The sequence below is a fragment of the Catharus ustulatus genome, chromosome 4 (genome assembly GCF_009819885.2).
Source record: "Catharus ustulatus isolate bCatUst1 chromosome 4, bCatUst1.pri.v2, whole genome shotgun sequence".
NCBI lineage: Eukaryota > Metazoa > Chordata > Aves > Passeriformes > Turdidae > Catharus > Catharus ustulatus.
The window spans coordinates 69162126-69188889 of NC_046224.1; the positions used below are offsets into that span (position 1 = coordinate 69162126).

The 26764-nt window shown below is 43.2% G+C and overlaps 1 protein-coding gene and 1 long non-coding RNA gene across 3 annotated transcripts in view; one reads left to right on the forward strand and one right to left on the reverse strand.

Annotated features, from left to right (window-relative positions):
• RASSF8 (Ras association domain family member 8) overlaps window positions 1-507 on the reverse strand; it is a 67414-nt gene extending 66907 nt beyond the window's left edge. The window contains exon 1 of the mRNA XM_033058166.1: window positions 438-507. The gene's annotated coding sequence lies outside the window, so the exon portion shown is untranslated. The remainder of the gene's footprint in view (window positions 1-437) is intronic.
• Window positions 89-26764, forward strand: LOC116995442. 2 transcript variants are annotated; one of them, XR_004417734.1, is made up of 4 exons: window positions 89-167; window positions 22444-22511; window positions 23979-24080; window positions 26067-26764. It is a non-coding gene; the product is annotated as an uncharacterized LOC116995442 (long non-coding RNA). The 2 variants fall into 2 exon arrangements; XR_004417735.1 differs by lacking the exon at window positions 89-167 and adding an exon at window positions 20858-20994.

The following is a 26764-nucleotide window of genomic DNA, read 5'->3' on the forward strand; positions in this document are numbered from 1 at the left end:
AAAGATTTCCCTGTGTAAGAAAACTAGGTTTTGAATTCCCTTCCTCAAGGACACGGAGAAACATCCCTTACTTTTCCACGCGATGCCCAACGGAGAAAGACAGAATGCCAAGAGAGAGGAAAAGAAGCCAGAGGAAGCCGGGGAAGTAGCGAATGAAGAAGCGAAAGGTCAGAAGTGAGTGCGAGAGGGCTGGGAAGAGAGGAGAGGGGGAACGGTAGAGCCGAAAACCCAAAAAAAAAAAAAAAAAAATCCGAGGGGAGATGGGAAACGGGAGAGAGGGACAGGAAAGTTGGCGAGCGAGGAGGAGGAGGCAGGGAAGGGTCACAAACCCTGCCGCGGGGACGAGCCGGGAGCTGCCGGAGAGGAGGCGCGGAGCCGGGAGAGGGAGCGGGGCACGGAGAGAGGGAGCAGGCAGGGGAACAGGGAGCAGCACTTACCGCCCGTGCCTCGCTCCCCGGCTCGGGGCACCGTCCCGCGGCGGTCCCGGGCAGCGCCAGCGGCCGCCGGCCCCGCCTCGCTGCCCGCGGGGGGCGGCGCGGCCGGAGCAGCGCCCGGGGCTCGGCTCGGCGGGCCCTGCCCCGCTCCTCCCCCGGCCCCGCGGGGCTGGGCGGGCGTGAGCGCGGCGAGGGGGAGCGTCCTCCGCCTCCTTCCTGCCGCTGCCTGTGCCCCGCACCGGGGGAGACATGTAACGGAACTGGGGCGCCAGCACGGCATTGTGGGAGCTCTTAAAGCCGCAGCCGCCCCCGCCGCCCCGGCCCCGGCTCCTCGGGAGCGGCGGCGCTGCAGCCTCGCCGGAGCGGAGCCGTGCCCGGCACCGGCAGCGCTGCGAGCCGGGGCCGCCCGCCTGCACTGCCCTCCTGCACTGCCCTCCCTTCTGCACACTCCCAGAGCACAGGGCACCTCCGGTTGCTCTGTTGTTACAAGCCTGTATATTTCCCCCCTTATTGTTTCTGGAAGAAACAAGAATGCCTTTGGTGCTTGTTTGAACCGGGAAGCCGGCAGGCAGTGTTGTTGCTGATTGGGATTGTGATGATGGAAAATTCCCCCAAAAAAACAGACAAAAGTCATGAACCTCAGAGCAGCAAAGGCTGCAGGCGGCTCTGCTTTTTGGGGCAAAAAAGTTTTGACTATGAAGTTTTAATCGGTTTTGGGAAAATGACCATTAAAAGATCTAAAGCCTGTTTGGGAATGAACTTCAGCGCTGTGATGCACAGGCGTTTTTCGCTGCCTGCAGCGCTCAGTTCTCGGCAGCTGCAGCAGCAGAGCAGCAGCAGTCAGTCCCAGCTCTTGGCTGAGCTTGTGGCCTTCCCAAAACTGCCTGTACCCTGTCCAGAACGTGCTGCTCATTTAAAGAAGAGTCTCATCAAAACAAGTTCTTCTCCTGTTAGTGTTATCACTGCTCTGCTTGCAGGTTTTGAGCATCTCGAAGTGTTTTTATGGAGTTTTTTTAAATTCCTGATCCTTCAGAGGAGAGGAGGATTTGGATTCCACAGAGCTCTGTGCTGGTGCTACACGCTGGACATTTTCAAGACTACATGCATAACTTCAGTTTAGATACAGGCAAATAAACATTTGTGAGACTTGGGGTTGGGGATGTTTGTACACATATTCCTAATAGGTCTGGATCTTGGGTTACGATCACATATTCTTCGTGGGTTCATTTTGCTAAGCAGATTTTTTGTAAGCACACCTCCAAAGTTCCTGCTGGGAAAATCTTCACAAGGTTGTCCCTTTTATTTCTTTGTCTAGGCAGTTTTATCCTCTTACAGGAAAAGGTGCTAAGCCGTCTGTGAGAAGAGCCTCAAGCACAACATGAAGTGAAGGTGTGGTTGTAAAATGTAGGTTATTCTGTTGGGGACCATGTGCTTTCTATGGCGAGTTACATACACATACCTTCAATTTAAGAAACTTTAAAAAAAAAACCAAAAAAAGCCCCACTAGAGGGATAAAAGGAAAAAGGAATGGTGCTGAGGACCAGTTCTGCACTCTACTGGGTGAGATTTGTTTGCACTAGGCATTTTTTACTATAGCTTCCAAGAATGTCAGACAACATCCTAAAAGCTAAATGCGTTGTCTAGGTAGATTCTTTGTTGCAAAATATTTAACCAAATATACCCGTCAAGATCCCGAGGGCTGCTGTTCTTAGAATACACCACTGCTTCCCTTTGCTTTTCGTGAAGCCTGTAAACACAACAGGAGCCATAAAACTCATGGGAGAAAATTTCCCAAAATTCACGCTTCCCAGGGACTCTTATGGAGTGAATGATGTGGGAAGCTATTGAAGCTATATGACCTGGGATATTGTTGTTAGGAGGAGAAAAGCCTTTTTGAAGGAGTTAATGGTTTACTGAAAACAAGTGCTTGATAAGTCATTGAGTTGGTGTTGTTTGCCCGATCCAGGTGCTCAGCAGAACCGGGGGCCATAGCATCAAAAATCGTGTTCTCTATTCAAAGTTCACTCACCAATTAGTTTCTCTAGCCCAACAAAATAATTTTTATACACTTTCTGTGTAATTTCCTGTGAGAAAGTTTAGTGAATGAAAACCACCGCTTTAGAGAGGGGAACTTAATGGCCACAATTAAGAGATTTCTGAATGTTCAGCACATGCACAACAAGGCTTAAAATGTTTATGCTCAGTGTTGTGGTGTTTGACTTGCTGGCTGGACACTGGCATTTTTAATATTCTAATGTCTTATTTCTTCCTATTTCCCTTTGCAATTTGGTTATGAAGTCACTGAAGGAAATGCATTTCCACCACTTCAAAATAGCGTTTGTGAATTTTGCAGAGCAATTGTTGCACAGCTTGATATGACAGGATGTCCAGAGAGGGCATCGAATACATTTTCAAGAATGATTTTATACATCAAAAAATGTAACTCTTTTTGGAATGTGAGGTGGTGGCAAAAAGAGAAAATCGAATTTCTGTGTTGCTTTGATTGCATAAATTTGACCAAGAATTTGACCAAGGCTAGCACAGGGAAGATGATACAGTAGTTATTTGAGCAAAAAGTGGGGAATCAGGCTTAAATCCAGCCATGAAATGGGGCTAAAATTGTACAAATACCTCCCTTAGGTAACATAGCTGCTCTTTTGTGAAAGAAAACAAGATGTTTTGTTTCCCCAGAAAATTGGTTTGGAAAATGTTAAGGGGTGATGCTAAATCGTACCAGCCAAGGGCAGAACTCTAGGCTGGTACAGGATGACTCTGCTGTGACAGCTCTTCACTCCTGGTTCTCACCCCAATCACTTAACTTTGTTGCTTTTAAAATAATGCCAAATCATTTGTGTCACATTCACCTTCACTCAATCCTTTTTCCACACTTTGCTGGAGGAGGCTAAGGAGGATCTAGCCAGGGAAGTTTTCAGATCTGTAGGAAAGCAGTTTTCCCGTAAAGATCCTGCCTTGGTTTTGCCAAAGGGATAATTGAAGTATCCCAGGAAAGGAGTGGAAAATCCTTTGGACTCTAGTTGCACAGGGAATTGTTTATACCACAAAGCCACACACATGCAGAGCCTTACACATATGTTCTTAATGAGCACAGAAAGGAGAAAATAGGCCCACATGCCTTTTGGTTATGTAAGTTTTCCAAGAATTATGCCTTTTTGACCAAAACCAGGAAGAGAATGTTTCTGAGGTTCTTTAGTTTCCTCCTCTCCTTGATCTATCAGCAGCTAGCGCTGCTCTTGTCACTGTCATTTTCACCTTGAGAAATGCAGTGTCTCAGTGGGCTCTTCAAATTTAATCCAGACTATAAAATCTGGCTCATTGAGAACAGAAACAGCTCTGTGTGACCAGGGACAAGTGATCAGCGCTGCTTTCACTGTCATGGGTCTGCAGGAAGCTCTTCACCATCGGAACAGAACAAACCCTGTCTCTGCAAATGCTTTCTTGAAGAAAAGTAGGGCTGGATCTAGCAAATTATTTAACTGTGTACATATATCCAAGCGTGTAAAGAGTCTCAGTGGGACTGCTTGCATGATCAAAGTTAGGCACGAGCTTAAGTGCTTTGCTGAATTTGGTCCATAGCAAATAAATCTGAACTGATGCCCAACAAGGAGAAAAACAAGCTAATTTGGAGTGCAGTTAATTTATGTCCAGTGGTGTAGTTGATTAACTGTAAAACGAACATTTCAAGAGGCTGGTTTCTTATAAAATAGAGCTGCTGTCTCATAGTCAGGGGAAGCAAACATACATCAGATTAAAATTTAAGTGCGTTCTTCAAACTCTTTCTTCTTAGTTTTGTTTTTCTTTTCAGTTAATATTTATTTCTTGGAGCCTGAGGAGCAATAATTCCTGGTTGTTTCTCCACTGTGTTTTCTAGGTCTTGCCTTGCTGTGCATTGAGTATGAGTGATGTGCTGTGTTCGATATACAGAAAAATGCAATCTCAGTCTTCAAATGCTTGAAATTCAAAAGACAGATATTCTAAGATGGGAAATAGGTTCTATTTCTGTTTCACACAGCAGATTCTGGCTACTCACAGAGACTGCAGATTTCAAGACTCGGCTCTGTGGAAGAGATCCAAACGAGCTCAAAAAAGAATCCCAAACCAAATTCTTCCCCTTTCTCTCTGACCTGGCCATGAATGTTAACTCACACTAACGAGGGAATTAGCTTTAAATAAGCAACCAGAGCAATTTTATTTTTGTTGTCAGTACCAGCAGTAACCCTCCCAGTTCCTGGGTCCAGCCTAAGCACAGTATGAATATATTTAGGGATAGTTACAGTTCTGCAAGGCAAGACATTCAATATTCATGAGTGTGGCTCTTCTGTTTATTGCACAGGAATGGGAATCAGGTGACCATGGTTCTGTCCATCAACAAATGGCTTTTTTCCTCTGATTTTTCTTGATTAATAGAAAGTCATCTTCTTCCTTCAGAGACAGACCAGTTGATTCAAGTTAAAACTCTAAAGTGGGGGAATGTTACAGAGGAGTGAAACATTACGAGCAGACCTCACCATCATGCATTGGCCATAAGATTATAAAATTTGGATGAACACCTTTAAACCAGTTTTGAAAGACCTGTTTAAATCAATAGCTATCTATCCATAATTTTTTAAGTATTTTGCTTCAAGTTCTGTCTTCTGTAGATCACCGCACAAGAGTCTTGGCTTTCTTTAGAGAAAAAAAGTAAGTTTGTAGTTGCCATGGTTACAAAGAAAAGCAAGGAAGATGTGATCCTTGGCAATTCTGAAACCAAAATGCAATTAATAGGAAATCTAAATGTTGTGTGATGAGAGAGGAGAAATTACCAATATCAACCTTCAGACATTAAATTTGAACATAATGACAACAAAAATGCTCTTCCTGTTAATTTTTATTGTAGTACTGTGCATCACTTTTTTGCCAAGTCCTGGAAAGAAATACCACTATGAATCTCAAGCAGTTCATAAAGAGAGAAAATGATGTATTGTGGTTCTGAGAAAATGACCAGATATCAGCTAAAACAAATTAATCTCTCTATGGGGACTTGCATCTCTCTTGCCTGGAGGACCTAGATGGTGACAGAACCATTGCATCCAAGCAAGGACTGAGAAACCATCTGAAGATCAAACTATCTAAAATGAGTCTTCTGTTGAAAGGTTGGCTCAGCAGAGAAAAAAAACTCTCACCTTAAAAGAAATCCAATGATGGGGACAAAAATTGTTAACTTAACTAGGAGGGAATGACAAGGAGAAGATTTTAATCTAGGAACCTGGAAATGTGCCCTTGAAATGGGTGTAATATTTAATGCAGGAGTTAATTTGATGGGTGTCTGGAAATCTGTGCCCTTCTCTGATCAAGGACATTTAGACAGGAATATTCTTTTATAATGCACAGAAAAGTTGTAAAATGTTTGTAATTCCAATGTTTCTTTGGGTGGGGTGTTTTGGTTTTGTTTTTCCTGTAAAACGTAGCGGAATCCTCTCTCTCTCCAGGTGTGATGCAAAACTTTAGGATAGTAGGATATCCTTCCATGGAGTTCAAAAACCAGGGATATTTAAAATGTCTGGTGTGGTACTGTTACTTTTGATTTAGGACAATTATTATTTCCATGCAAGATAAGGCTCATCAGCAATATATTTAAATGTATTTGTAACTATATCCACTTTCAGGTTTGTTGTTATTCTTCTGTAAATCTGACAGGTGTGCCAAAAAACATGCCTGCTTTTCTATTATGCACAGATTTTTACCATGCGCATAAAAAGCATCACCAACCCCTTTCATATTTTGACTTTGTCAATAAATTCTAGACCCTCTATTTTTTCCTTCTGTGCAGTATTTCATCTCTATTGAAAACGATAGGAATTACCTGTCCCCTGAAGCAGCAAAATCAAGGCTAATATATTTTAAAAGTGCAAAATATACTTTAAAATATACTTTAAAAGTGCAAAATTTTAAATGCACTCAGTAGTTCCCGAGCTTAAGCCCCATTTTCATAAGTAAGTTAGGGCCAGATCTCCAAAGCTTTTGGAAAATGCAAATAGATGCCTAGAGGGCTTTCAAAACACACATTAAAATGGAGAAGGAAAAAACCCACCACAGAATAAAGTATTGCTGCTGAGGTTTCCATATTAAGAAGTTTGCATGAGAAAAAAAGGAGTTTTTTTACTTCTCAGGGATTTTTGGAAAAGCTTGGGAATGAACACTGACACTTCACTGCACCTCCAGAAACTTTGTAATAGAAGTTTTAGGCTGTCCTACAAATCTGTTGCAGCAAAAATTGGTGCTTTGCTCTGCAAGGTCTGTATTTAACCCGAGTTCAGCAGATTCATTTCTTTGTCGGAAACAGTTTCCCTGTTGTCTTGTGAAGTCTTTTCCTCACTCTAACTCCTTGCTTTTGTGGTAGGTTGGGAAATATGAGAGAGCAAGATACCCTCTTTCAACAAAGAGCTAATTTCCTGATCCTTATGACCCGAGTGAGCCAAGCTTCCCTACAGAGAAACAAATTGGATGACTGTTTTAGGATAATTGGGTAGTTCTATGCCTTACAAGTAAGTTATTGGAAATCAGAGCTGTGAAAAGCGCTTTCTTGGCTTTACCTGTTGTTGCCCCTCATCGAGCCCTTTGTTTTCAAGAGGTTTCATTTATTGTCTACTTCAAACTGAAAAAGAGCTAAGAAATTGGCAGAGTAAGTTTCAGATATGTACATTATCGACTGCTTATTATTGGGTTTAAAATTTTCTCCCTGCTGCTTTCCTTGTCCTTTCTCTTCCTTTTGCACGGTGTCTTTTTTTTTTTTCAGGCCAAAATCTTCAAAAGTCTTGCAAGCCCATGTGATGCTGCATCCACAACCACACATTCATTGGCAGATTTGTGTACATCCTTGCTGGATTAGGGTTTTCTGTATTAAACTGGAACAGTCACGTATCTTGACTTCTAATATCTGTTGGGAGCAGAGAGTTAATCAAGGTGGGAGATTCTCAGTATTGGTTTGTGTCTCGTATTCTTCCCCCAAGCCACAATTCCTGCAATTTGTTGTGCAACACCCTGATTCCTTGTCCTCTGGGAGCACAGATGGATCTGCACAGTCACAGCAGTGGGGTCACAACCAGGCTGTACCTCCACATCTCAGCTGATGTTTGCTGAGGTTGGCGTCCCTTCCCACCTGCTGTTTTCTGCACAGCCAGCACTCAGTCTCCAGGGAGCATAAGGGAGGTGCATTTTCCAGCATCCTGGCACAAGGGAGAGCCTCTCCCACAGCCTTGGGTGTGGATATGCCATGGGAACAACTGGAGCGAGGTGTAGGGATACCCAACCTGGTCCTGGTAGCTGGAACAGTGGTGGTGTAAGCTCAGGCCCAACCTGAGATCAGGGCAGGCTAATTTCCTTTTCTGGGAAATAATCCCAACACAATGTACAGTAATTTCATGATTATAAGCTGCACCATTTTGACTAAAATTTTGGTTCAAACCCGAAGTGCAGCTTATAATCAGGTGCGGCTTATATATGGACAAAGAACAAAAAGTTGCTGTTTTAGTTTGGAGGACAGGTGTCTGAACTCCCTCTCTCCAAATTATTATAATTTTGAAATCAAGGGGCTTTCAGGCAAAGATATGGGAATTAGGAATAACAGTTCTTTTCTAGGGAAATTAAAATAGAAATACAGTACTACAAAGAAACAAACTCCAAACCCTGACAAAGTCAGAGTACAACCTGACACCCCGTCAGGCAGGGTGTTGGTAGCAGTCCCATTCCATGGTGGCTGCATCCTCCTGCAGTGACAGATGTGATTCAGTTGGAGCAGTGCTCCTGGAGAAGGTGCAGTTTCCCTCCGGAGGTCCAGTGGTGATGTGGAGAAATCCGGTTTTCCTCTGGAGTCCAGTGGAGAAAGGGGCTCCCTTAGTGTCCCAAAACCTCTGTTTTTATCTTGGTAAGAAATGTTGGGCTCTTCCCCCTGGCTGGAGCAACTTCCAATGGGATGCAGTAATTTTATCAGTCCCACAGTGGGACTCAATGGCCATGAGCAGAAAATGACTGGCTGGAGGAAGGATGGGTTGTGAAAAGATAAAGAACAATGCCCTGCCTGGTTTCAATGGATGGCCCATTAGCAGAATATCTGCCGTGGAGATAAGGATCACTGCCCCCACCCTCAACAGATGGTGATAGAATAGATACCTTTTATCACACTCTGTATTGTAACTTGTGGCTTATAATAGTGAAATTACTGCACTCTTTTCTATACTAGGCAAGTGTTTTAGGGCAGGTATCTATTTAGAGCAGCTCTTTTGCTGGGTACCAAGCCCAGTCTGGCCCAGCCAATTCCCTTTTTGTGGCCCCACATCTTTTGTAACTGGGAAGGACTGGTGAGCTGCAGAAGGGTGTCAGGAGGGGAGTTGCTGCTGGTGTTCCATTGTGGTGGTGGCTAAGGTCCCTTTGCAGGAAGGAAAGGGGAAAAGTCACCTACAGAGCACACAGATCCACTAGAGCATTCCTGCAAGAAGAGTCCTGCTGGGAGGGAACTTGCTGGGGTGTCTGCTGGTGGTTGAAGGCAAGTGGTACTTTCTCCTGGCTGTTACTCCACCAGGGAGATCTGATCAAAAATAATGTATTTTTGCCCAAGAGAAAATATTGTGCTGTTATGGAAAATATAATTGCAAAACCTCTGAAAATGCCCATACTTATAACCATAATTCCTGGAAAAGAGTGATTTTCATTTTGGATCAAAGGCCACATTCTCAGGATTGCTTCAAAAAAGAGCTATAATGATTTGTACTCAATGATCATCTGGTCTTTAATTTTGTATACCAAGTAAAAATGAATTTCATTCCCCCCCACCCCCACTACTCCTGAAGCACAACCCTCCAGTGAACAGAATGATGAATATTCCAATGTACTGTACATGATGGATTTTAATTTCTTATTAGAGGAAGCAGAGGAAGAGAGAAAGTAATAGCTTTAGAGAGAATGGCTCTGTTTGTTTTTTTAAGGATCTACATTTGCCGGTAGTCTGCTGTGTAAGTGAATTTCCTTGAAATCTGATTATTGATGTACCATTTTTTTGTTATTATATCTTTTATGTCAGGCAGCCCACCAGCACAATTCCTCAAAAGAAAATGAAAGTGGTGTAAAAACAGAATAAAGGCTGTAATGCTAAATGGCAGGAAAAATATTAGCATCAAATATAGTGGGTCAAAACCTAGCAAAATTGTTAAATTACTGATGTTTTTCTGGGGAATTCAATTGTAAATGGATCTGTTAACATGACACGGTAGAAATGTTCAACACATAGACATAACTTAATTTGTTCATGAAAACTTTCAATGTAAATGTGGGCATGGGAGGTGTAAGTGATGCAGGCAGAGTCTCTGACACTGACTGGATGTATTTTTCTTCCCTGCTATAAAATCACAGCTCCAAGCTGCTTTCAAGGGTCTGCTCAGTGAGGAAAGGCAAGCAGGAAAGCTGGAAACACATAGTAAATCGATTTACGCCAATTTTTATTCTTTCAAGCAATAAAAAGTAACCTCTCATCTCTTTGTTTTTCTGACCTGCCCCTGACTTTTGCTGTCTGTTTGCTTTTTCATGTTACTGCGTTTGTGTCTTTCCTAAACAAAGAGCTGGACTGATCTTTTGTTCCTGGACAGTTTTAATTTGTTTTCCACGACCTGTTATGTGCAAAGGCAGAGGTGTGAGGTTTGAAATGCTAAGGGAAGCTGAAAAACAGGTCTTGGATAAGACTCTCTTTTTAGGTTGTAGCAGAAGAGGGTTTCTCAACTAATTACCCATCCTTTCAGCCAAAGACAGGAACAAAGGAAGAGCCAAGCTGCTATAAGATAATCATTCTGTTTATCAGCGCTCTACAAACACCACTTGTAAAGTAATGATAAGCCCTTTGCACTCAGATAATGCAGCTGATCCAGGCATATCTCAGAGATGCTGTGCAGATCTCCCAATTCAAAAGAGGCTCTTGCCTACGTTCAGGTGAGAAACGGTGTTCCAGATGGTCCAGTGAATATTTTAGAGGCTGGCAGTGAAATCAGAGGCATTTAGAGCAAGCAAGAATAGTTCCTGTAGACTGAGAAATGAAGGATAATAACAGCACATTGTTACTTGGAGCACATAGAGAGGGATAGGCTTACTACAAGGAAAATTTGGTTTAGACAGAATTTGTTTTCTTAGTAGTGAGAGGGTTAAGATGATGCTGTTTGGGTTTTACCAGTTAAATCTTGCTGTGAAGCTGCTTTTGTTTTCTTTCATCATAATTTCTTTTTGTTTTCCTTTCATCCAAAGGCACCCTTCCTAAAACAATGTTCCCATCCCTTTTGGGGAAAGTTTGCCAAAGTCATGCACTTCTTTCTGCCTTGCACTTTGTGAATATTTCATCTTCCATAAGCTGTGCCAAAGACACTCCTCATGAAAACAACTATCTAAATAATTCTGGGATAAATGAGGGCTGGTTTTCTCTTTTCCAGTGTTAAGTCTTTATAAACTTCAAAGTAATACTAACCTTGAAAAAAATTACAAAACTGAATGCTTTAATTCAGAACTGTTACCATGAAGTACCTGGGATGGTTTTGTGTTTTGTTTTTCAAACACATCACCTCCCCATCTTATGCATAATTTGTAGATACCCACAAACCCAGTGCCCTCAGGGTTAGCCTGGCATCTCTTCCATGAAGAAGAATGGAGTTCTCAGAAGAGTCTACTGAGGCAGGGCATGTCTGAAATCTGAGCAAGTATTCCTTTTTAATTTGTTTTCTCATGGTCAGTATTTGCTTTCCATGTGGGTGAAAGAGTGCTGCTGCTGACCATCCCATGGGAGATGCCTGCCAGGACAAACTGCAGCCAGAGGGGATGTTCAGGGGCAGGGCTGTTGTCCCTGTGGGTGTCCTGTGGGTCATTCCCCTGATCCATGGCCCTTTGGAGTAGGTATAGCCCATGGTGGGATTGTACATCAGGACAAACATCTGTGCCTGGCACGGGCCCAGAGAGGAGGAGAGGTCAGGGACCTGCGGTGTATAAATACGTGAGAGAAAAGCCAAAGGGCTGAGGGATGTGAAGGGGTGGCCTGAACTGAGAGTCCCCTGCTCAACGTGTGACACTGATCTTTTCTGAGAGCTCTGTGTGATTATCACATTGGTGTTCAGGAAATTAAGGGGCCAATTTCACCTTCTCTACTCTTTCTTCAGGGCTTGGCAGCAGTTTCAGAGCCCAGGCATGTCTGATTTGCTCTGTTACAAGGCAGGCTAATGCAGGCCATCACCTGGGAATGTGATGGAAATGGTTTTCACTCAGTATCCTGTGAGAAAACTCCTGGGGTGTCAGCAAAACCCTGTGCTACTTGCCAAGTGAATTTATGTGTTTCCATCTTCCTAATTTGTGCAGACACAGAAATCCCCCAGACCAGCCTTAGTTTTCCAAGCTGTTGAGAGAAAATCCCTGCTTTCCTCTGGAACTGGAAAAGTCTGTGGGTACAATCAGGTGCCCTTGGTGTCTGCACAGTCTGTGCCCTTCCCTCTGTGCCACACTGCGAGTGTCGTACAGCTCCAGCCAAATCAGTTCTGACTCGAGCCCCCAAAGAAAACTCCGCACATCTGTAATGTATTCATGGCTCTGCTTGCTCATTTGTCCTCCCTATGGTCCCTTAATGAAGGGTATGAAAAATTAAACTCCTTCATAGACTCCAGCGAGTTAAACAGAAGTAGTGAGTGAGTACTGTGTTCCTGAAGCACCATTCTGCCAGTTACTGGTTGACAAATTTACGTGGGTACATGGAATGGGATCTGTAATGAGCTTCCTGCACAGTCAGGGCCAAACTGTGCCAGGAGTAGGACTCATGTGAGTCCCACGCTGGGACTGAGGGCAGTTTTATGGCCCTGAAATGGGCAGTGCTGTTTGTGCAGCAGTGAGTGAATTTACAGTACAAAACTCCAGAATTACTTTTTTTTTTTTTTAATTGTGCAACAGCAAAATAGCCCAGAGAGGGGATGTGGACCCAGACACCCCGATGGTGTATGGAACAATGAAAGGGAAAGATTGGAACTGTTGTTCTCTATGCTGTGCCTTTAAATAATGTGACTCTTCCACAAGCTGGAGGCTGCCTGTTCAGTCATTTCAAGGTGGATATAACTAACACACTGCGCAATTTACATAAGGCTTTATCTTTGGTTAAATTCTTTTAAAAGGATACCATCAATTTAAAGATTACTTTTCCCTGGGTCATTAAAGTTAGGCACATACTAATTTATTAAAGGGTAATGTATTATAGCTAGGAAGTGATAGTATCTGCCAGAAATTCCAGGGGGGCTGTAGACGTCTTGCTGTGATGAGCCAAGCTGATAACAGCTCAGGGCAAGACAGCTGCGATAATGGAGCTGCCTGTTCCTCATGGACAGGGGGTGCAGTGTGGTGGTAACAATCCTTTGGAAAGGTGGCATGGAGGGACACAGCAATACACCCTACAACTGGAAAAAAATGAAACACCTCAAATGTTATTTACTGGGCAATGCTGCAAGGCATCTCAGGAGCGACAAACAACGCCGCTTAGCATGTGCCAAGTGCTTTCCAGCCATGTGCGAATAAAAAGCTCCTCTGTGGAAGAGCTTTCACAGTCACAAAAATGTGCAAAAATTCTGGGTGGATGCCCCACCAAGCAACCACCCTGCCAGGAGACCTGCAGAAGGTTTGCAGTGTAAATAACCCTTTCTTAAGTGATCTCTGTGTTGAATTCTGCAGCTAAAATGATCCCTTGGGGACACACAGGTGCCCAGATCGCCTGTGGTGGAGGTGATGTTCCCAGCCCATGTGATATCAGCAAGGAAAATGTGTGAGCAGCAATTTCAGAAGTCAAACCTGAAGGCTACACAACCTCCATCAGCGAGGGGATGAGCCACTGGGAGAGATGCTTCGGTGTTACACCTGGAAGCACCAGCATCAGTAAAGGGACAAGCTGACACATGTGAACTGGAGCAAGTCTGATCCCTCAGCCTCACTCAGCACACTGGGATTATCCCTGCAGGTCACTGAGAAACTCAGAGTAGAGCAGCTCACTGGAAAGAGGAGGGGGAACAAAAATCTCAGTGGGAATCAAAGCTGAATTGCCTGAATTGCAGAAGTTGCTGCAGCAAACTAGGATGAAAAACCCATGGCTAAGAGTGGGGAGGAAAGAGCAAAGGCAGCGTGAGAGGCCCTGGAAGTTGGTGAGGGCTTGGACTTGGGCTCTGTCAGCAGATTGTGTAAGCAGGGAAGCTCCCGCCAGTGCTGGGAGTGGAGGCTGGCAGGGATGCAGGAACGGCATCGCAGTGCGGGAGGAGCTTCTCTCATGGACAGGAAACGTGTACAATGATTTCCCTCCTATGAATGCCAGACCAGGCTACAGAGACAGGGCAGAGGGAAGGAGTATAAACCCACCATGCTTTATGCTGAAATAATTTTCTTAATTATTGCAATTCTAAGCCAATCCCAGGATTTAAGAAAACACCCTCAAAGTTCAGCATTAAGTGCCCTACCTGATGTCTCCTGTTTTGAGATCATAAATCATTTCCAGATCTTTGGCTACTAACAGGCACCATCAGCACAAACCTTTTCCCCAAACATTCTCTGTTTTTAACCCCTGGGAGGGTCTGAGAAACTCAAATATGACCTGCTTTTCCCCTGAATCTCAAGGAGGCATCACTGAGGACTGAGGGCTGGAATGCCATGGGGCAGGAAGGGCTTGTTCCAGAGGCCAGATGTACTCGAGGCTCCCATCATCCCACACCACAGGGACACAAAGCCTCCTCCTGCCCTGCCCAGGAGCAGCAGGAGCAGGGAGGCAGGATTTGGGCAGCTCGCCCAGGAACACAGTGACAGACCCTGACTCAGAGCATGAACAACCTTGCCCTTCCTGTGGATGTTTCCTTGAAAGGAGTGACTTAGCCTTAAGCAAAACTGGAAGACCAAGAAATCGTTGGAATTCAGGGATCACTTGTTTTCCTTTTGCACGGTTTCAATGGTTTTTATTTTCTTTTTCTTTTTTAAGGATGAGCCTTATTGCTCCTCATGCTCATTTTCTGGTTTGAGCAACTTTTAATGTGAGAAAGACACCCATAAGTGTGTCTTAATAACACATAAATTCTGAATTGTAAGACAGCTTTCAAAGGAACTGAATGTGTTTCTTCAGTGCTGCTGTCAAGAAATTTTTGGGGTTTGAAACTAACATCTCTTTCCCTCTTTTTTAAAAAAACCTGCCTTCACTGGGAAGTTTTGATCTGAGTCCAGAATCTGAATTGTGTGTTGGGCACTGACATGAGATGGATTTGTGGCTTAAGCAAGGAGCTTCACCTCTTCCCTAGTTTTCCTATTTGAATTATTGTTTCTCTTCCAGCAGAGCTCTATAAACATCCAAGCAAAAAGAACTTGGAGAAATGTGCTGCTGTTATACAACTGCTAATCATTACTATTCTTCTATTGTATTTGGTGACGTAAGAAAGCCCCAGCCAAATGCCTTGAGATCTGAGGAAATGTCTGCAAGGCATCTTTGTGGTAACACATGGGTGCAGATTCCATTCATCATTTCCTTGACAGTTTAACTAACTACTCCCAAGCCAAAAAAGATCCCTGAAATCCCTCGCAGAAATATTAACTGAAGGACAGGAGCAAGTCACTATAAAAGCTCAGGCAGCCTGTGTGGAAATACCAAGGCTCAGGGACTGTCAGGAAAGGGGCTGCAGAACATAATCAAAAAATGCTGCCTTGTATAGGCCTAAATTCTATACACAGGGATTTGCACCTTCACTGGACAAAAAAAAAAAAAAAAAAAAAAAGATCAGAGCTCTGCACATTGTACACAGTTGGAACCATTCATCCAGAAACTCTGGTTTGAACTTTCCGAAGTACCTATGGGATTTAGAACAAATCCCAGTTAACTTCAGTAGAACTGGGGCCCTCGCACACTTGAATAATTGAAAACTCCAGTCAGAATCACCAGGAACATGTTTTTCAATCTTTTACAATTTGCAGCACCTTAAAACCTTTCTTTTTCCAGTGGAAGTGTCAGTTCCTGTATAGGATATATTTAATACTGCAGAAATATGTATATTTAATATGCAGAAATATATATATTTAATACTGTAGAAAATAGGTTTTCTTTTCTTAGTTACCCTCTGTAGACCTCTCAAAAACACTCTATGAACACACAGATTGCAGTTTAAAAACTGTAACTTTGACACATCTCAATATATTTATTGTTTTCTCTAGAACTCTTTGTCCTGGCATCATTCAAACAATTATACAAAAGTCATGTCTAGTTCTTGTGGTTAGATAAAGCTGAGAAGCATAAACTTTAAATATTTAGTATGGAAATTTTTTTTTAGTGCCAATTGCAAAATGTTTTGAGCTCTAGCTTACAGCTTGTGAATGTTTGGTGTTGGTAATGATGTATTCAATAGTTCATAGCTTGTGTTGGTCCTCTATGCATTGTATGAGCCCCATGTTAAAACCAAAACTTTATATTGACATATGGGGGGGAGGAGACAATGTCCACACTTGTTTCCTGCTGAATACCTTGGAAAACATGGGGAAGCATTCTGTCCATGACATTATTGCATTACAGAGTGACCTGTGCAAACTGAGGGGCAGACCCACACTGTCTGCAGGGACATTATAGAGAACCTGAACTCTACTCTGTATTGAAGCCTGCAAGAATGACAACCTGAGGAGAGCACAGAGAGCCAGGACCAGGCCATCAAACACAGCTTTAAAGTTCGTATTCCTCTTGGCACCACAAGGAACCACGGCCATGAGCAATTTGCTTTGTGTTTATGGCTTTTACCTTGGTGTGTTGTTTGTCTTCTAATAATCTTCTTGACTCACTAATCATCTGTTCAGAGGAGCTTTCTGAGCTATGACTGGGGAAGAGATGAATGTGTCCAGTCGTGGAATTATGCAGTGAAATGCTACTCTGCATATTATAGCTACAGCATGATATATTAGTCTATAAAACACAGCACGGGAAAGGCTTTGGGCAGGCAAGGGGCTGCTGAGAGAAATGGGAAGGAGGGACTTGGTGAGCTATGTGATGAAGGGAGGCAGTGCAGGGAAAAGGTGTTAGCCTTGGTGAGACCTAGCAGGTAATGGGAGATGATGGAGGAAGGGATTTGGGGTAAAAGATCTGAGCTTGACATGGTCCTAAGAGAAAGAATCACTGCAGAACTGTAAAGAGCAGCATCTGGAAGTGATGATGAGCTGTGTGATGCAAAGAGACAGAACACTACAAGAATCTCTTCAAAGTTGGAGGATATCCCAGCTGGATACAATGGGAACTGAAAATCATGGGCCAAAGGTTGTCCCTGCACCATGTGCAGCCTGACCACAACTGGGGCATTGTCACCATCCTTACACACTACAGCCATGCCTGAGGCCGGGGCAGTAATAGGATTTTAATGACTTGGAAAAGCAGCAAAGGCCTTTCTGACACAGTGACATGTGGGGGGTGGGAAACAAGTCAGGGGCATTAATTAAACTACATCCATCCTGAAGGAAGTACAGTAATTTCACGATTATAAGCCGCACCATTTTGACTAAAATTGTGGTCGAAACCTGAAATGCGGCTTATAATCAGGTGTGGCTTATATATGGACAAAGAACAAAAAGTTACTGTTTTAGTTTGGAGGACAGGTGTCTGCTGAGAAAGGCAGGAGCTTCTCTTTGAAATGGAGAATGTAAACCCCCTCCCTCCAAATTATTATAATTTTGAAATCAAGGGACTTTCAGGCAAAGATATGGGAATTAGGAATAACAGTTCTTTTCTAGGGAAATTAAAATAGAAATACAGTACAACAAAGAAACAAACCCCAAACCCTGACAGAGTCAGAGTACAACCTGACACCCCGTCAGGCAGGGTGTTGGTAGCAGTCCCATTAAATGGTGGCTGCATCCTCCTGCAGTGACAGATGTGATTCAGTTGGAGCAGTGCTCCTGTACAAGGTGCAGTTTCCCTCCGGAGGTCCCGTGGTGATGTGGAGAAATCCGGTTTTCCTCTGGAGTCCAGTGGAGAAAGGGGCTCCCTTAGTGTCCCAAAACCTCTGTTTTTATCCTCGTAAGAAATGTTGGGCTCTTCCCCCTGGCTGGAGCAACTTCCAATGGGATGCAGTAATTTTATCAGTCCCACAGTGGGACTCAATGGCCATGAGCAGAAAATGACTGGCTGGAGGAAGGATGGGTTGTGAAAAGATAAAGAACAATGCCCTGCCTGGTTTCAATGGATGGCCCATTAGCAGAATATCTGCCATGGAGATAAGGATCACTGCCCCCACCTCAACAGATGGTGATAGAACAGATACCTTTTATCACACTCTGTATTGTAACCCAAGACAGTCGCTGACACCTGGGAGTGCGGCTTATTATCAGGTGCGGCTTATAATTGTGAAATTACGTACTCAAAAAAACTTGAGGTTCTTCTGTGTATCAGGTCAAATTTCTCCCTCAGTCACAAATTCACCAAGGGTTGACCTGAAGAAACTGACCTGGCTGTTTTTCTAAAGGTTTGTTTCTAAAGGTTGCTATCTGTTTTGTTTGGCTTGATGTCTGGTTTGGTGGGCAAGAAGACAATCTTACAGATACATTTTGGCATTGGAAAGGAATCACTAATTGCTACAGTTTGAAAAAACAGATTTCTCCAAGGTTGAACATCTAAAGATATTAGTAAAACAAAACAGCCTTTCAATTCTCAATCACAGGTTAAATGTGTTAAATCAACACCAAATGAGGAAGGATCCAACATTGCTCCTTTGTGGAAAGTGCATGGTAGCCTATATGAATTTAGCTGGGCTTACTCAGATAAGATTTGCCCTTTGATTTTCACCATTTTGGTCAGTTTTGAAAGTGCTTGGATTGTTGTGGTCCACAGCCATGCTGAGGCATTAACAGTTGAAAAGTCACAGTGTAAGCAGAACTGCAGGAACCTGAGCACTGTTTCATCTGCTCATTTGTTTCAATGGCTGGTCCCGTGGCTTAGTTCAAACAGCCTTTCATGGCTGCTAAATGAAGGGAAATCTTGGGAACATGCAGCCAACATGGCAGATTTGGGGTCCAATTTGCTTTTAAACCTTTGGGTATTGCTTTATAGGGTGGTATGGGATAACAGTGCGACTAAGCATTAATATTATAAAAGATCATTTCTACTCTGAAAAGACAAATTTTTTAAGTGCCAGGAAAAGCTACATGGTCAGAGAAACCTTTATCTGGTCTCTTGTTCTCTGAGCCACTCTGAACATGTCTTTACTTCCATGACCTTGTACTTTTTCTTGCTGTAGAAAGGCAATGGCCTCATTAAATAAACCTGACCAAACAGGTCCCTGTTGCACACCCATTGTCTGTGTGCTGAGGGTCACAAGGACAGAAATAAAAAGCCATTACTCTGGTGACCCTTGTGATATGCATAAGGAACATGAAGCAAGATTATCTATATTGGGAACAGGAGTTTTCTGAGTTTCAAGTACCTATTTTTACACTGGATTAGCATTTTCTCTGCCCTTCCCAGCCTTGCTAACAGAGTGACTCCCCTCTCCTGCTGAAGCAATTCTGCTCTTTGGGCTTATGGAGTGCTAATAATGAACTTGCCACTGGCGAGGCAGGGCATGCTTTGGAGCAGGTATTGCTGATAGCAGAAAAGCAATGGACTCCTGATTTCCTCTCCAGGCTCCAGGGAGGGATGTGTCTTAGTGACCAGTTTTCTGCCTGCCTATTTGAAGCATGGCTTTTCCAGCTTCCCCTTTTCATTCTTGGGATGTTATTCTGGCAGGTGTTGTCTGTGGGTTCTCCCATCACCTTGGGTGGGTTTTGCAAACCACAGGGAGGTCCCATGAGCCACATCCTGACCTCCTTGTCATGCCCAGCTCCCCTCTCCCCAGGCAACCTCTGTAAACCTAAAGTCTCCATTCTCTGCCTCAGGTATTGTCTCACAACCGCATCTCCTTTTCTTGTTCCTTATCTCCCTCCTCACACTGCTGTACAGTTCTGGTAGCTTCCTTCTTCATGTGGTTCAAGAGGAGAGAAATCCTGGGAAAGCTGGAGGGAAGGAGGGCTTGCTGTTTGCTTTGGTGCCCCATCCATGGGCTAGAGGAGCAGGGATCACAGAATCATAGAATGATTTCTGTTAGAAGGGATTTTAAAAAATCTTCTTGTTCCAACCCCCTGCCTTCTATCCCTCAGAGCTACCTCTGACTGCTGGCACAGAGCTCATCCAGTCCCTTTCTGTGAGATGAGTGAGGTGTGTGAAGGGATGCTATAACAGAGAGAAGTGACACTGAGGAGGCTGAGACAGCCCAGCCAGGAGAAGGAGCCAGGAAGGGACCTTCCCATTCTCTTATCCCAAAGCCTTTCAACAAACTGAGCAGGCCAGAGTGATGTGGTCTCTGGATCTGGCCAAATGGTGCCTGCAGTTTTTCAAAGCCTCCTCATGTGGTTAAATTGAGGCAAGCTTTCACAAAGGCAAATCTCATGTTCCTTCTCCAAAGGCTAAGGGCGTTAAAGCCTCTCTGAAAAAGATTACCAGAGTATTTTGACAAGGCAAAATACAACCTAGCCCTGGAATTAGAGATAAGAGAAACTTCCAGCTAAGATTTGCCCATGTTGCTCAGGTTTAGGTAAATATTCAGCATGGAAATTTTAGCTAAAATATCAAATGTTTGGTTGATGTACTTGAACAATCTTAACAATAGAGCTGTCAGCCCCACCTACAAGAAGGGGTTTGCACCCTTTTGGCAGAAAGATCTAGGATTGAATGAGTATAAGGCAAAGCTGGGAAAATAATGTTTTTAACTATTTCCCAATGAGTCATCAACAGGTTTTTAAAAACTTTATAGTAACAATGTTTTTTTGGAACCATGAGATGCTTTGCTTCAGAAAGCAGCATTATAATGAGGGAGGAGTGGAAATGCATGTGCTTTTCATCTGCAGGGAACATAAAGAGACTACTTAATGTAAAGCAGGCCTTAAAAGAGACAAATAAGCATGTTAGGGGAAAATACTAGAAGAATAAATCTGGAGAACAACATTTCAAGTGCACACAGAAATGCTTCCATATCTTCTGAAGTATATGAGCCAGGCAGAGGAAACTGCTCCCAGAGTCATGGCAGGGCTGATAGATGGGTGTGCATGCCTGGGACTGATAAACAGGTTTTGTGCAAATCTCTTTCAGACCCTTTTCTTCTGATAAATACATTAAAACAGATTTGTCTCACCAAGATGACTGTAGCATGAGAAAATGAGCAGGGAGTTTTATACAGATGGATCTAAAAGAGTTTTATGAACTTTTTTTGTTTTGTTTTTACTTTGTTTTATACAGGCAGGCAACTTCTATCACTTACAAACTCCCACAGAGAGTCTTTGCTGCTGCTGCAGCTGGTACCTTTATGGTCATCCTGTTTCCCTCTTTTTCTCCTGTAGCCTCTCCTGTCTGCAGAGCCCTGGAAAGACGATAGTCCCAGACCCACTCTGCTGGTAGAAAGTTCCTGGAAACCATCAATCAGAAGGAGTTGCCTTTAGCAACCAACAACAAATCTGCCCGAGTTCACCGCGGGGATGGAGAGTACGTGGTTATTACTGTGTTCATGTTCAGCTGAGAATTCCTGGCATCGGGAAGGCAACCTGTAGGAACTTTCAGAGGGCAAGCATTAAGTAATGTCTGCAGGATGGGATGGGAGGCTCCTCCAGCCTGGCTGCACCCCAGCCGCTGTCACTAAGAGCAGGAAGAGATTCTGAGCCAGTTTGGAAAGAAAGGACCATGAGCTGCCAGTCATAGTTGCTAAAAACACCATCAGGCAGCCTTGCAGTCCTCAGCAAGGCTTGAAAAATCTGCAGGGGTGAAAGTGTCCCAGTCAGCCTTTCTAATAGCCTGAAAACACTGTAGTATATTTTAATGTTCTTATTGCTGACTTGTTATGTAAAACCTTAAACACTTGTCGGGGAAGATAGGTGTATCTACTAAAAGACATAGATGTGTGTGATCTATATATATTTTTGTGTTGAGAAACCATATCTGCCTGTGGATATTTTACCCTCACAGGTGTGCAGTGCTGTCTCCAAGCCCACCTTGGAACACCTCCCATCCTTTCCTAGCACACAGCAATGAGACAGCACGACCTGCAAGGTTATGGAACACATGGATGCACAGTTAGAGTCATTTGTAAGCCTTATCCAGGGACCAGGTGCTGCCTTGCACAGAGAGGGGCTTAAAAAAGTGCAGCAGCCTCTGAGGGTGGGTGTCAGCTCAGGGGTTATGGATTCTCCCAACTCAGAAAGTTTCCCTAGGTCAGGGCAGTGTGGGTTTCAGCAGCTGTCTCTGTGCTAACACCAGTGCCCTTGGGAACAGGAGGTGGAGAGGAAAAGGAGGGGAAATGTGAACATACACTTAAAAATCAGCTCAGGTTTCAAGGGGGAAAAAGCCAAAGAGGAGGATTTCCTTATTCCTCTCCTCCCCTAAGCCCCAGATGTGGGGAAGGAGCCAGTTGTGGTGTTGGAGTGAGGCAGAGCTGTTGTTGTGCAGATCCCAGCATCTCTGCTCATGCTGCCTTTGGGGAAGTTCAGCAATTTCAACACCATCTCTGGGATTTTCCAGAGAGCACAATCTCCCAGTTAGTCATTCAGCCTATTCTCCCAGTGCTCTTTTGAAAGAATCGAGGCATTTTCAGAGAAGTCAGAGGGCATCACTGGCTTGGCTTGACATTTACACTTGTATGTTTTTATCAGAAGACAAGGGAATGGCTTTCAATGCTGGTAAACCTGAACACAGTGAATTTTGTTTTCTCCTCGAGAGTTTTAGAGCTCACTTCCTCAGACCTATTCACAATCTAAAAATAACTCTCTTTTCATCAATTCATTAACAAACCCCTATTGCAGTGCACTGCACCTTGTTATTGATGTTCTTAGTGATATAAATAACTGCCTGACCACTTCTGCTGGACAATCAAATGCCAGAGCATATATTTATTTCATGATAGAGCAATCAATTTTTAATTTTCCCCCTCTCTTTTTGCAGCTGTCTAAAAGCTACAGGAATGCCTGAAGTCAGAGGAACTGCAGAGGAACTGCTGCCTACCAGAACAGGTTCTGCTCCCTGAATATCTGGTATATCCTTTGTTAGGTCAGGCACCTGAACACAGCAAGGGCCACAAAGGCAAAAGTGGAAGAAACTAAAATAAAATACCCAGTTACACATTCTTTGGACTTCTTGGTGATAGGGTGGTGAATTTTTATTTTAAATTACATTCACTATGAAGTGAATGCATGCAGTAAATTTCCCAACAGATAAAGGGAGAAATATTAAACAGTGTTATTCATAGTTGGCAATAGATGAACATTTTCTTCATCAAGCTCAGACTTTAGTTCTGCTGGTCTAGGTGAGAAGGCACTCCTTGCTTTGAAGAGTTTAAAACCTAAAGAAACCAGAGAGTCTTCAAAGTCAGGCACAGTCCTCTTTTCACAGACAGATAAATTCGACCTGCAGAAGTGCTGTGTCCTTCTGCACACGGTCACTCCTTTTGCCATAGTTTCCTTTAAAAATAAGATGAACTTTGCTAATTAGCAGCATTGTACACATGATCTTTTCTTTGGCAAGTGTGTTCCTTAATGTGCCAGTTAAAATAATTCCGTTACCTTTGGCCCTCTTGGTTTATTTAGAGACCTCAAAGTACCTCAGCATACACACAGCAATAACTGATAAGGGAATGAAATTATAAACAATCCTAATTAGTACAATGCTGAGTATACCAAAAAGCTGCTTTTCCATGATCTGCTTATTGCCTTTGTAATCCTCACAACAACATCTCTGAAAATCTCCCTAGAGCATAAAGATAGAAAAGAATCAAATGGGGAGGGGGCAAAGGGAAACAGGTTTAATGATTGAAGAAAATCTCATTTGACCAAAGGCTAATTAATGAGCACATGGAGCTTCATCTGGTTCCACACAAAGGCTCCAAATGGGGCTGGAAGAGGGGAAAACAGTGGTGCCTATCAGATGTAGATTATCCATCTAGACTAGACCTAGGCAAAACCTGAGCCTAGGATGGAGGGACTTTGCTCTAAAAGGTATACAAGGAAGCAGGCAGAGCTAAAGCAGCTTTAAGTCTCCATCCAATTCAGCAAATACCAATTTCCCACTCGACTGCCCTAGTGCTGAGAATTCATCTGTTTCCAGCACAAGTAAATGTGATTTTTACTTCATGTGGGGGGATTTTGTCCCTAAAATAGAACCTATCTGTGTGGGGACAGCCCTCTTGTCATGCCATGGGTAAATTCAATCATTTCAGCTATTTGAGCTGCACCAATCTCTGTGAGTTGACACTGCCATGTTTGGGACAGGCTGGTTTCTTCCTAGTTTCTCCCATATTTCTGTGCCACTCAGTCCTTGGGACAGAGATCAGAAAGTAGTTTCTGTCAGCCCTCTGAGTGCCAGTGTGGGAGATAAACACACAGTGCACAAACAAATGCTAGACTTAAAGGGAAGTATAATCCATACCTGTGACTTGCACTCAGATTTAAATGTATTTTGAACTGATTCTTTTTTATTTTCAGGTGCATTCCTTGCTCAATACTATTTGCTCCTTGTAGTAAATCTACACCCAACAGGAATGAAGTAAAGAAAGCCAACCACAAGAGACAACCAACAGCACAGAGGTGGCTAAGGCCAATTCCAGGGAGAAGTAATCTCTGGGAAGTTTAATGCTCCTGGGCAGGCTCTGGGGATCTTATGGACCCTGCTGACCTGGCAGACCCTGTAGCAGATCCCTGGGGGCAGTGCTGGCATTGGTTTTGCTTCCTCCCCTTGAAAGAGTTTGCAAGCAAAGGCCTTGTGAGGAAGGCAACATCTTTTTTTAGTGCTGTCTGCCTGAAAGCAGATCACGATTTCTTCAGCTTTGTAATTCAAAAGTATTTTAATTCTGTAATGGCATTTATTCTTCAGGCTGTGAATTGACCATAAATAGTTCTCAGCAAGAATTTGCTGTTGGGACTGTGGTATTTATCAGAGACAAGTCAGATAAAGTACCTCAGGCTAGACTGCAGCCCTTTTGGTCTTTGTTCTGGCAATGAGGAGGCTGGGAGGACATGAGGAGATGCTCCCACCCCAAAACACATCACAGCTTTCCACACTGCCACCTTACTGCCTTGAGAACATGGCAGGGCTGGGAGAAGGAGAGGGAAGGACCTGGGCACAGCACAGACTACACCTGCACCCCAGGAAAGCTGAGAGCTTTGGGGACTTAGGGGCACACTTAGTGCCAATGGAGCTCAGCCTATTGCACAACCCCGGAATAAATGCATAAAATAATCACAGCCACTGCTTCAAGGCACCCATATTTACAGGCATCTAAAAATAATGGTGATTAGAGAAAACTGCCTTGAGTTGAGACAGTGTTCAACATCGTCATGCACACACCATGAAGGGAAGGTTTTCCATTCTTGGAATTCAGTGGTCAAACTGTTCTATGCAGCATTTTAAAGGTAATAATGTTCTTTGTCCTCAAAGCAGGGGTACTTATTGTGCTGTAAAATCATTTTGACACCTGCATGCACTAACTCATCTTCACCTAGTCCCACCAGTGAGATCTATGGGGTGGGATCAGTGTTTGGTCACAGGAATAATTGCCTGAGTTTGATGTGGTACCTTTCACATAAATCTGCCCTCTCTGATTTGAGTTTCCCATATGCTTTATTAGTTTAAACATTTACAGTGAACATAACCTCAGAGAAGAAGCCATGGCACAGCAGATGAGAAAACAGCTGAACTGTTTGCTTCCAGGGACCAAATCCTAAGACACTTTGCAATCCTAAGTATTGGCTCAAAGACTGATGCAGCAGGATAAAAGTTTCCCTGTATAGGATAATTTTACTGGAAGCAAAGGAGCCCAAGAGCCAACTCATCCACCAGTAATGTTGTCATATTTTGTTACTAGGGGAAAATATATCCCAGTGATTACCACTGTTAGTGTCTAGTGCTTATTAAAAATAAATCCCATTCTTTCTGGTCTAGTAGAGAACTTTCTGAAATTCTTTTGCTGCAAAAGGGTGACTGATGTGGGATGCAGTATACTCCTATTTTTAGTCTTGTAACTATACTTGCCAATCTTGGAAAAGCATTAATCCAAACCAGAAACAGCTGGATCTTCAGTCAGCAAAATGGGAAAGTAGGTGGTGTGTAGTCATTGAATTAAGGAGCTTCATTGCTACCCATAATCACTGATTGCATATTATCTAATGGCAGAAGAAGAGATATTGTTAACATCTGACAGTTCCAATTTCAAGTATTTTTAGGAGATGCATCAATTGAAGCACTGATTAGACAGAAGTGGACCAAAACCATCAGTTGATTGCTTTTAGATGTTACAATCTATTTTTAAAATGAATGAAAACAAGTCTATGAATTTATTCAGCTGCAATTTCGGTCTGCTCACGTGTTGTGATTTTGCTCTGTTTTGCAAACATCAAAGGGAACTGATTTATGTCAAATGACCAACCTCCTTTTCTCCCCTGTATAAATAGTTCCTGTAGCTAATTTTTACTGGGCAAGAGAAATATCTTTTATTTCTGTTCTGTGTGTAGATACAGTTTAGAGCAATTAGCTGCATTTAGGATACTTAACATTATTGTCTTTTCTCCTGACAGGTCAAGAAAAGCAGCCCAGCAAGCTCTGTTTTGAAAGAGACATTATGAACATGTCCAAAGCGGTGTCTACAGCTGGGTTCAAGTGCTGCATTTCCAAGGTCTTTCTCTGGGAAGGGAATGATGATTGATACTAATGCCTGGACACATTAATCAAAATGGGTATTTTCTTGATTGCCTATTCAAACAACACCTCTGACACTGTTTCCAGTCAGCTTCCCCAAGGCTCACAGCAGATGTTTGTTTGATGGCCTCTCATCTCCACTGCTGTTTGGAAAGTCTATTTGGAAATAATAGCTCTATTTCCAACCACAGAAAGCCAAGGCAACATTATCAAAATAGTTCACCCTTCATTTTATCCAAATGAAAGCCCTGAGGAGGAAGAAATGTAACCACCTCATCCACTAGAATTATTTTGGGAAAGTGCTAGGAAATAAATGTGCTCATGTTCTGAAGATCCCTTTGTCTCTCCTTCCCAAAGCTGCTGATATATTTTCACTGGATGTTCTTAGTGTTGTGTAGTTGTAGTTGCTGCTGTGGTGTTTCATTCAGTAAGGCTACTTTGGTGTGTTGGATTAGGAAAATGATTTAACATGGTGTTGGTCTGGTTTTAATGGTCTGTTCCTCACTCTGAAAAGAGTGCCTGAAACTGAAGCTAGTGAGAACTGTGTTTAAACAAATATTTAATAAACGGGGGACTG